The sequence below is a fragment of the Scylla paramamosain genome, chromosome 48, assembly GCF_035594125.1.
Source record: "Scylla paramamosain isolate STU-SP2022 chromosome 48, ASM3559412v1, whole genome shotgun sequence".
Lineage (NCBI taxonomy): Eukaryota > Metazoa > Arthropoda > Malacostraca > Decapoda > Portunidae > Scylla > Scylla paramamosain.
In genome coordinates, this window is record NC_087198.1 from 3,151,863 (window position 1) to 3,164,032 (window position 12,170).

Here is a 12,170-nt window from a genome sequence, read left to right on the forward strand (position 1 = left end):
AATAATAATAGTCGTAGTAATACTAATAGAAGTAATAGTAGTAACAGTAATCGTAATAATAGTAGTAGTAGTAGTAGTAGTAGTAGTAGAGCTAATATCAGTATTAGTAGCAGTAGTAGAAGTAGAACGAGTAGTAGTAGTAGCAGTAGTATTAGTAGTAGTAGTAGTAGTAGTAGTAGTAGTAGTAGTAGTAGTAGTAGTAGTAGTAACAGAATTGTAGTAGTTGTAATAGTAGTAGCAGTAGTAGTAGTAGTAGTAGTAGCAGCAGTAGTAGTAGTAACAGAATTGTAGTAGTTGTAATAGTAGTAGCAGTAGTAGTAGTAGTAGTAGTAGCAGCAGTAGTAGTAGTAGCGCCAGTAGTGGCAGCAGTAGCAGTAATAGTAGTAATGGAATTCTAGTAGCACTAGTAATTGTAGTAGTAGTAATAGTAGCAGTAGAAGTAACAGTAGTAATAGTAACAGCAGTGGTAGCAGCAGTAGCAGTAGTAGTAGCAGTATTTAGGTAGAGCGGGTGTGAGGTGCGGTTCACACCAGCTAGTCACTGTCACCGCTGTCCGTGACGTCATGAGTGGGGGGGAGGGAGCGAGGAGAGCACCTCGTGTGTGGGCGGCGGAAAGGGGAAAGGAGCGTGAGGCGGGTGGGGGCCGGAAGGAGTGGATGGTGGGTGGGGGGCGGGAAGGGGCGGCTGGCAGGCTTGGAGCGGGAAGGAGTGGGTTGCTGGTAGGGGCCTGTAGCAAATAATCTAGTCAGCCATAGAAACATCCCATTTTCTCTCATACTAAAACTTACGCGCTTCTCAGAACCAGTAATGTAAACACAAGTCACCGCTCCAAGCACTCCGTTTTCTCTTATATGTTTTCAGCCTCCCGTTCTCTTTCTACTGCACAGATTTTTCGTCTTTCATCTCTTCTTCCTCATTTTTTTATACATACACATTCTGTGCACGCTTTTCGACACATATGTTACACGTCTTTTCTATACATCATATTACTCCTTTCTTCACACAGACATACACATACACCTTCATTCTCTTTGTCCATATCTTTATGTAAATCATTTTTTTATGTTCAGTATTTCTTGTATATATGTTCATGTATTTGTTAAATAAAGGTCAGTCACGACTGGGCCACGGTCGGGGTCGGACGTGGTCGCTGCCACGCTCCCTCTGACCTACCCTAAATACCACGTGTGTCGTTCCCGCCTCGTTCAATCGTCATGGCATTCAACAGTGACCAAGTGCTGGTGCTGAACAACGGTTCAGGGAAGAGGGCAAGAGCATCCTCTTCTTCAGCATCCCTAAAGTGCTCCACGCCCAAGAAAGCGGCCCGTAACCTGCTGGAGGACAGCAGCAGTGATGAGCGCTCACCGAAGCGAGCCACCCGCAGCCTCCAGCCTTCATGGCAGGAGGACAACGCTACCGAAGCGGACTGGGCCCCACTCGACCTCTCCGTTTTCAGCGACGTGGTGCAGCAGCAGCAGCAGGACGGCGGTGAGGAGCAAGGATGGACTAGCGTCACGACCAGCCGAGCTCGCCGCCAGCAGCCCCCGAGGCCCAAGTTCAAGCTGGGCAGCCTGGGCGAATACGAGAACTCTTACCGAGCCATCTCTGCCCTCGAGAGGGAGTGTCCGACCCTTCGGATACAGGTAAGGGTTAATCTCAAGGGTGAGCACGTGGTCACGCCCAAGGACGAGGATTCCACGGCACTCCTGCGCCGCATCGCGGAGGAAGGAAACAGGGTGCTCCTCCTCGACCCAAGCGAAAAGAGGCACAAGGTGGTGCTGGAGCGCTACCCGCTCGACCTGCCTCTCGAGGCGGTAGAGGGTCACCCTCAGGTGACCTCCGCCCAGCGTCTGACCTCCAGGAGGGACAAGTTGCCTACGAGACAGGTGCTACTTGTGTGTGTGGGGCCGCCGCCCGCCAAGTTGGATCTCGGCTGCTGGGGCAGATACTCCCTGCGCCCCTACCAAGGTGAGCCTGTAAGATGTTACAGGTGCCAACGGTACAACCACCTGCAGGCGCGGTGCGAACATGCCGCCAGGTGCGGCGTGTGCAGCCTGCCCCACCCGACGGAGGAGTGCATCGCCCGCCATAAGGCCAACGAGGCAACCACCGCCAGGTGCCCAAACTGTGGGAAAAACCACCACGCGTGGAACCCCCAGTGCCCTGAGAGGCTCCGTAGGATGCCTCGTTCACGCCAGCAGCAACAACAGCAGTCTCAGGCGCCACCAAGGCGGCAACGTCGACGTCGCCATAAAGCGTCGCATGGGCAGTCCCGGCAACAGATCGCTCAGCCCCAGCAGCAACAGCATCCACCACGTGGCCAGCCAGGAAGGTCAGCGCGAGATCCCGTTGCACCCGCCCCACCTCCAGTCAGGTCAGCTTGGGTCCCGCGGCAGGCCCCCTCAGCCACCCCCCCACCCCCGTCCCAGCCAGCGGCAAGACCGGAAGAGATTAACCGGCAACCCCCTCACCGCCGACCCGAGGTACAGCCTCCAGCCATAGGCACGGAGAGCCGCACCCCCTCCGCCCACCCCTCCACTCGCTCAGGTAGCACCCCTACCAAGCATGCTCGAGCCAAGCCCCACCACCCAAGCAGCGGCACACAAGGGAGAGACCCTCCCGGCGACGCCCCCGCCCTTGCGGCGACAGGCCCAGCACCGACAACGGTGAGGAGGAGAGCCATGGTCCCGAGCGATCCTCTCCACGGGGTGCCCGCCTGTCTCAGCGAAGAAACCCGCGCGGTGGTCAACTGCCTCGTGGCGCGGATGGTGCAGTTGATGGCGGAGCTGCTTGCCAGCCCTGATCACGTCTCCGCTAGGCGGGACGATCTGGACGCGCTTCTCCACCAGGAGACGGCCACGGCCATGTCTGAGTGCGGCCTCCTGCCACCACCGCTGAACTCGAGGGACCCACGTCTGTGCCCCTCCCTCCAACCACCAGACCTTCACCACCAACATGGAGAGGAGATATGCTGAGGGCGCCACCCACGCGGACCAGCCTGCAGGGCCCCCCAGGCTCAGAGTCCTGCAATGGAACGTGCAGGGCCTGCGACCCAAGAAACATCAAGTCCTACAGGCCGTCTTCGAGGAGTACCTTGACACTGACGCCCGCCGACTTTGAATGGAGGGTGGCGGGCTACACCCTTCACTCGCTCCCCACAGCGGAGGGCACCCGAGGCTGTGCAGCGCTGGTGAGGAGCACAATCCCTCACCGTAGGGTTGCAGCCCCAGTCAACTGCGGGGACGGTGTGGAGGTCCTGGCACTGGAGCTGCAGGTGGGAAGTCTCCCGCTCCTGGTATACAACGTATACAGGAGCCAGCGACACCAGCTGGAGGCAGGAGAGCTTCTCACCCTCGCCTCCCACTCCAGTCTCTTGGTTGCGGGCGACCTCAACGCCCACCACCCCATGCTACAGTCACCGTCCCCAGCCAACGAAACGGGCCGCCACCTGGCCGTGCTGCTCGAGGAAATCCCTCACGTGTGCCTTCTCAACACAGGGGAGGCCACCCACACCCGGGGAGGAAGGCTTGACCTCACGTTGGTCTCGAGTGACCTGGCGGCAGGCGCTACGTGGCAGGTGCACCCGACCCTCACCAGCGACCACTTTGCCACCCTCACCACCCTCCCAGTGGCCCCGCCGGTCCCACCCCGCCCGCCCCCACGCTGGAACATAAGGAGAGCGGACTGGACCAAGTTTCAGGCCTCTCTTGACGAGTGGTGGGCCGCCTATCAGCCGCCCGCCGACCTACATCAGCAGGAGAGGGACCTGACGACGGCCATCCAGACCGCAGCCGCCGCAGCCATCCCCAGGTGCACCCCGAGCCGCCGCCACCGGACAGACTGGTGGTACTACAACGAAGAGGTGCGCGAGCACAACCACCGTGTCAACCAGCACAGAAAACTGTACAAAAGGCGCCCCAACCCCAACAACCTAAGACTCCTACAGGATGTGGTGGCCCGCGCACGGCAGGTATCCCTGAGGGCCAGAGAGGCTAAGTGGCTGAAGTGGTGTGCCACTTCTAGCCACCACACGTCTCTAGGCCAGCTGTGGAGAAGCGTGAGGACAGCCTCCGGCGCTGCCCCGCCCCGCCCGCCCGCCCACCCGCACCCGCAGCAGGAGGCAGAGAGGCTTGCCACCATGTTCACTACGCAGAGCTCCAGTGACCAGCTTCCTCCCCAGACACAACGCATCCAGCAGCAGCTCCGACCACACCGCGACGAGGCTGTCAAGGAGGCGATGGAGGAAGCCGACGTGACTGACCAGCCCTTCTCCCTTCAAGAGCTGGAGCGGGCTAGGAGGAGAGGCCGCGACACGGCAGCGGGGGCGGACGGCGTGCCATACTCCATGTTGGCGCACGCTGGGCCGGCTGGGGACGCCGCGCTGTTGGCCACCATCAACGCCTCATGGATGGCGGGCTGTCTGCCGCCCGCGTGGAAGGAAGCCGACATTCAGCCGATTCCAAAGCCGAGAGAGCCCACCAAGATCAGACCCATCTCTCTCCTCAGCTGCACGGCCAAAACGGCTGAGAGGATGGTGCTCGCGCGGCTACAGTGGCGCGTGGGGCCCTCTCACCCACATGTGTTCGGCTACACCCGCGGAGTGAGCACGGCAGACAGCATCCTCGCCCTGCTGACCCAAATTGACCACCGCCCCGCCGTCATCGTCTTCATCGACCTCGAGAAGGCGTTCGAGCTAGCCAGCCCTCACGCCATCCTCGACGCACTCGTGCGGAAAGGGGTGCGAGGAAGACTGCTGGCCTGGCTCCGCGACTACCTGCAGCGCCGCCGCGCCAGGGTTAGGTTCCAGGGCCTGAGGTCGACCTTCAAGGTACTTGAGAACGGGACGCCCCAGGGCGGCATCCTCAGCCCTCTACTGTTCAACCTGCTGATGGAACAGCTAGTGGCACTGCCTTTCCACGCTGGCACCGTCCTGCTGAGCTACGCCGATGACCTCGCCCTCGTCGTCACCGGAAGGGGCAACAAGCTCAGGAGGACGCAGCAGGCACTCGACTTCATCAGCGGGAAATGCCAGGACCTGGGGCTCAAGATCTCGGCAGAGAAGTCCCGGGCCATGATGGTGAAGGCGGCAGACCCAACCTGGCAGCTCCGCGTCCAGGGAGTTGAGCTGGCATGGACCAACTCCTACCAGTACCTCGGTGTGTGGGTGGACAAGCGACTGTCCTTCACAGCCCACGCCGCCTACCTGAGGGAGAGGACGCAGTCTAGGCTGAACGTGATGCGGGCCATGACGCGAATCAGCGCGGGCGCCACTTTTTCCGTCCTGCGCCAGTACTACGTGCACGCTGTTCGCTCGCTGGTGGATTACAGCGCCCCCGTCCTCATAGCACTCTCTCCAAACCAGCAGGAGCGGATCGAGGTGCTACAAAACACCGCAATGAGGACCATGCTGGGGGCACCGAGGTGGTCCAGCGCATGCGTCATGCAGAGCGAGACCAGACTGGTACCCCTCACCACCAGGGTACAGCAGATCACGGCCTGCCGCGTAGCGAGGGTGCTGCAGCGTGACGTGGAGGGAGTGACACAGAGGAGACTAAGGCTGGCGGGGACGCAGAGTGCCGAATCTCTCCGCCGCAACCCGTGGCTGCTGCAGTGCACGCTGGCTACCCACAACCTGGCTCGCATGGAGAACTGGCCACAGGCGGACCTCCCTGCCCCCACCTTCCGCGCCCCACCCCCGTGGGAGCCACCCGCGGCAGAGTTCTCCGCCACACAGCTGCCCGCCAGCAAGGCGCTCTGCGCCGTGGAGGAGATGCGGCAGCACGCCTTCATGGCCATGGCGCAGGTCACCGAGCCAGACAGTGTTGTGTACTACACCGACGGCTCGGCTGACCCTGACAGCGGAAGGACGGGCGCTGCTGCCATCACCAGAGGGGCCGAGGTGTGTGAGAGGACTCCCGACAACTGCTCCACCCTGCAGACAGAACTGGTGGCCATCCTGCTGGCCCTGGAGCACGCTCAACACCGGCGGGAGCGCACCGTGGTGCTCCACACCGACTCCAGAACGGGGCTACAGGCTCTACAACAGCCGTATCCCAGCGACAACGTGGGCCTCGTCACCGCCATCCTGGGTAGCCTCCAGAGCCTCGCCGCGCAGGGGCGGCGGGTGAGGCTCAACTGGATACCCAGCCACGTGGGAGTACGAGGCAACGAGGCTGCTGACGCAGCCGCCAAGAGAGCTGCTAGTGGCCCCCAGGTGACAAGGCATGTGCCGCCCAGCCTGAGCCAAGTGAGGGCGTGAGCCAGGCTCGCCGCAACCAAGCGCGCCCGCCACACGCACCGGCAGCTGGAAACAAGGAAGAGACAGGCAGCTTGGTACGCCTCCGCCACTGGCTACCAGTCGTTGGACGCCTCCCAGCAGCAGCCCAGAGCAGACGGCGTGTTGCTGCAACGCGTAAGGCTGGGCTACTGCACCAGGGAACAGCTGTACGACGACTTTCGGGGGCAGGAGTGCGACCACTGCGGGAGGCACAGCCGCCACCCGCTAGTGCACTACCTACTGTCCTGTCCGGCCACCGCCGCCCTCAGACCAACGCCGCCACCACCGGCCCATCCTGTAGGCGGTGATCTCCTCAGCAGCCGCGAGGCCAGGGCTGCCCTCATCGTCCGCCACACGCCCACAGACCTGATGCTGCGAGTTCTCAGGGCAGCGCCCCCGCCCCGCTGAACAGGTCGCAGCTCCTTTCCTGACCGGCGAGCAGCACTCCTCGCCGCGCCACCGCACCGCCCACCACCGGGACCCAAGACTCCCCCACCTGCGGGCTGGTGCCCGATTTGTGTATTATGTACATTCATGTATATTTTTTCCTTTGTGCAATATGTATATATGTATATGTTGACATAATACTCAATAAACCTTTAATAATAATAATTAAATAAAGGTAGAGAGAGTTCAACCAGTCTAACAAGTGGCTATGAATACAACCTTAGCTGGTGAACAAAAAGAGTTAAGAGATTAAAGGACTTGCAACTGCTGACGGTTACCTGTCGGTTTTCTCTTCTCTATCTCTGGCGAATTAAGAGATTAAAGGACTTGCAACTGCTGACGGTTACCTGTCGGTTTTCTCTTCTCATATTCCTGGCGGCTTCCACCTAGATCACTAGAAATGGTGACTCGGAGTTAGACCGTAGTGGCCAGCTCCACCAATGCTGTGTCCCAGGTTCTTTAGCACTATAGCGTCGCCACAGCTATAGGTACCTCGCCCAGGTCAGCCCCCGCCTGACACGGACCACCACGGCCAAACCGCCACCCAGCCTGGCCCAGCCGTGACCCACCGACGCCACCCAGCCCGGCCAGCCGCCACGTGACACACACACACCGTCACCCAGCCCGGCAGCCGTGGTCACCGCCGCTGCCTCACCAGTCACCAGCCACCCTCTCTCCCAGCTGTGACTTACCACGCCTCGCCAGCCACCCAGGCCACTGAGGCCACGCTCACCTGCCGCCTCACCACCGCCACCAGGTCACTCCCTCTTCTGCTGCCGTGACCCACCGCGCCAACTCCACCTGCTGCCTGGTCACCTGCCACCCCTGCCACACCTGTTGCCCAGCCTCCATCACCACCACAGCAGCAGCAACACCTCTCCGGCTCACCACGCACGGTCACCGCCACCCGGCCGTGACCCCACTGGCCCTGATTTCGCTTCTCTACAACAGGGCGGCGCCCCCTGCACCGGTACTCCCGTCTTCCGCTCGACAACAGGGCGGCGTTCCCTGCAACGTTCCCCCACCAAAGTGTTAGTGCTCCCGACCGTCCCTCCCCTCTCCCCCGTCGTCCACCCTCCCCCTGTGTGTGTTAACCCCTGCCCCTAGAAAACTCCCTAGTGTGCATCAGCGCGTACCAACCCCCGTGTGCCAGACACCAACACCTACACATACACACACACACAGACTACACACTTCGTTCACGGCAGTGCGTTCCAAGCCGTAAGTGCGAGTGCGGTAAAGTACGTGCCTAGGACCATCGCTGTCACACCCTCAGCACTGCACAGTGGCGCCCAGCAGGCGTCCCTTGCCACCTCTCACTGGCACCTGGCGCCGGAGGAGCCCGCGCCTCGCCGACAGGCGTCACTACACCCTGCTCCACGACTCGCATAACAAGCCATCAGACCTGCTTAGGTGGATGAAGAGGTTGTTGGGCGATCAGCCCAACACAATGGACAAGACCATGTTCGCCCACCTCTTTTATCAGCGACTTCCTCCAGCACTACAGAGCAGCTTATTCAGCGTGAAAGATAAGCTCGACCTAGCAGACCTCGCGCAGCTGGCTGACGACTATATGTCGACAGTTCCGTCGGCAACGCCACCGTCTTCAGTCGCCACTGTCACTAACACAGCAGACGTCCAGCAACTCACCCACATTGTGTCGCAGCTGGCCCTGCAGGTCAGCGCGATGCAGGAACAACAAAATCCCCGCCAGCGTCGCCGCCCACCGCCACCTCGACGCCCTCGCTACCGCTCTCGGTCGCGTAGCACTACACGCACCCCGGGCGTCTGCTACTACCACAGCAGGTTCGGTAGCAAGGCCGTTAAGTGCACCCAACCCTGCACTTACAACACCACCCCGGCGTCAAACTAAACGGGCGGACGTTCACGGCGCGTACGATCCGCCAGCCCAAGTCACAGCTACTTCACGTCTACGACCGACGCACCGGAATTAAGTTCCTCGTCGACACCGGCGCTGAGGTCAGTGTCCTGCCTGCCACAGACAGCCAGAAGAGGTTGCCTGTAACCACGCACCTCTATGCAGCCAACGCCTCGAAAATTCCTGTGTACGCGCGGCAGACACTACACCTCGAACTCAACCTCCGCCGCTCCTTCGACTGGACCTTTCACGTGGCAGCTGTGACCCAACCCATCCTAGGCGCCGATTTCCTACGCCACCACGACCTCTTAGTCGACTTGAAGCACGGCACGCTGCTGGATCGTCTCACTTCCCTGCGGACCCGTGGCCGAACGGCACCTGGCGAGAGCACCGGAATCTCCGCAGTCTGCCGAGATAACCCCTTCGCCGCCATCCTCAAGGGTTTCCCAACACTAACACAGCCATACTCAGCCACGCAGCCAGTGAAACATCACGTCCTGCACTACATAGAGACCACCGGACCACCTGTTTTCGCCAAGGCTCGTCGCTTAGCACCAGAACGCTACAAACAGGTCAGGGCCGAGTTTGAGTCTCTGATGCAGCAAGGCATCATCCGCCCAAGCTCCAGCAACTGGTCGTCTGCGCTTCACGTCGTCCCCAAGAAAAACGGTGACATACGCCCTTGCGGGGACTACAGAGACCTAAACTCCCGCACCGAGATGGACAGGTATCCAGTGCCTAACATTCAGGAGTTTTCATCACAACTGCACGGCTCTACAATTTTCTCCAGGATCGACCTCGTAAAGGCCTTCCATCAGATCCCCATCAACCCCGAGGACATCCCGAAGACGGCCATAATCACGCCCTTCGGACTATATGAATACACTAGGATGCCCTTCGGTCTCAAGAACGCTGCTCAAACATTCCAGCGCTTCATGGACGAAGTTTTGCGAGGAATGCAGTTCTGCTTCACTTACGTCGACGACATTCTAGTTGCCAGCCCAGACGACGCTGCTCATCGCCAACACCTCGAGCAAGTCTTCACTTGTCTGAAGGACTACGGCATCCAGGTCAACGCCGACAAGTCCGTGTTCGGCGTGCCTTCAGTCGACTTCCTCAGCCACACTGTGTCCTCCTCAGGCTTCACCCCAACTGCAAGTCGCTGTACTGCCATCCAGAATTTCCCGAAGCCAACAACTCAGCGCCAGTTGAAGCAGTTCCTCGGGATGCTGAACTATTACAACAGGTTCATTCCCCGATGCGCGCTCCTCCTCCAGCCTCTCTACGCCTTAGTGAAGCCAGCCAAACGAGGCCAGTCCGTCACCCTTGCCTGGACGCCCGCAGCTGAGGACGCTTTCCTCGCTGCCCGGAAGGCGCTCACATCCACAGCGCTCAGTTTCCCTGCCCCAGACGCCCCTACTTCCATCGCCACGGACGCCTCAGACACCGGAGTTGGAGCAGTGCTACAGCAACACATCGACGGTGCCTGGAAACCCGTCGCCTTCTTCTCCAAGAAACTCAACACTGCCGAGAAGAAGTACAGCGCCTTCGACAAAGAGCTCCTCGCCATCTACAAGGCATTGAAGCACTTCCAGTACTTTGTCAAAGGACGTCAGTTTCATATCTACACTGACCACAAGCCGCTGACGAGCACCTTCATCAAGAACAAGTCATCCTACTCACCACGTCAACTGCGCCACGTAGACTTCATCTCTCAGTTCACCACGGACCTCCGTTACGTGAAAGGTGAAGATAACGCCCCAGCCGATGCCCTGTCACGCAACTTCTGTGCCACATCTACCTCTCTCATCGATTACGCCGCCATTGCTGCCGATCAGGCCGACGACGCCGAGCTGCAGCAACTGAAAGAAAACGCCGCACTACAGATGAAGAGAGTACAGCTACCAGGCACTCAAGTGCACATCTACGCTGACGTCTCGACCAACACCGTCAGACCATACCTGCCTCAACGGCACAGGTATCCACTCTTCCGTCAGCTGCACGACCTCTCACATCCTGGCATCAGAGCTTCACAACACATGATGACGTCCCGATTCATCTGGACCGCCATCAACAAGGACGTGAGAGACTGGACACGTAGGTGCACCACCTGTCAGGCCTCCAAGGTGACGCGACACACACGCTCCCCTACAGCCACCTTCACGCCAGTCTCCACACGCTTCGAACACGTCCATATCGACCTCGTTGGCCCTCTTCCTCACTCCGACGGCTACCGCTACATCCTCACCTGTGTCGACCGCTTCACTCGCTGGCCAGAAGCTGCACCACTGACTGACATCACCACTGACACCGTTGCACGTGCCTTTATCAGCACGTGGATCTCACGCTTCGGTGTTCCTGTCAGTCTCACTTCTGACCGCGGCGGCCAGTTTGAGTCCAGTGTCTGGAACAAACTGATGACACTACTCGGCATTCGACGATACAGGACTGCCAGCTACCATCCTCAGGCCAACGCTACAGTGGAACGTTTCCACCGCCAGCTGAAGTCGTCACTGATGGCTTCCAGCGACCAACGCGAGAAGTGGAACGCCACCTTACCCCTTGTCCTCCTCGGCATCCGGACGTCCCTCAAGCAGGACCTTCACCACTCTTCTGCCGAGATCGTATACGGCACCACTCTTCGACTCCCTGGCGAGCTCCTTACCAGCTCACCCGACGCCGGCCCCTGCAGCGTCCAAGACTTCGCCAGCAGTCTTAAGGAGTCGATGAGAAGCCTGCAGCCGGTGTAACCTCGCACGCACCCCGCCAAGACCTTCGTCAGCCAGGACCTCGAAGACTGCACACACGTCTTCGTCAGGGTTGACGCTGTCCGTAAATCACTACAGCGCCCCTACGAAGGCCCCTTCGAGGTCCTCCGCAGGACGAGGAAAAACATCACCATCAACAGAAACGGCTCTTCCGATGTCATAGCCATAGACCGAGTCAAGCCCGCCTGCACACCCCGACGGCACCTCACGACCCGACATCGCCGGCCACGCCTTCAGCACCACGCGCCACAGCTAAGCAGCACGTATCGTTCGTCGTGCCTCCTCACTCGGGGGAAGTTATGTAGCAAATAATCTAGTCAGCCATAGAAACATCCCATTTTCTCTCATATTCAGGGTACACTAAAACTTACGCGCTTCTCAGAACCAGTAATGTAAACACAAGTCACCGCTCCAAGCACTCCGTTTTCTCTTATATGTTTTCAGCCTCCCGTTCTCTTTCTACTGCACAGATTTTTCGTCTTTCATCTCTTCTTCCACATTTTTTTATACATACACATTCTGTGCACGCTTTTCGACACATACGTTACACGTCTTTTCTATACATCATATTACTCCTTTCTTCACACAGACATACACATACACCTTCACTCTCTTTGTCCATATCTTTATGTAAATCATTTTTTATGTTCAGTATTTCTTGTATATATGTTCATGTATTTGTTAAATAAAGGTAGAGAGAGTTCAACCAGTCTAACAAGTGGCTATGAATACAACCTTAGCTGGTGAACAAAAAGAGTTAAGAGATTAAAGGACTTGCAACTGCTGACGGTTACCTGTC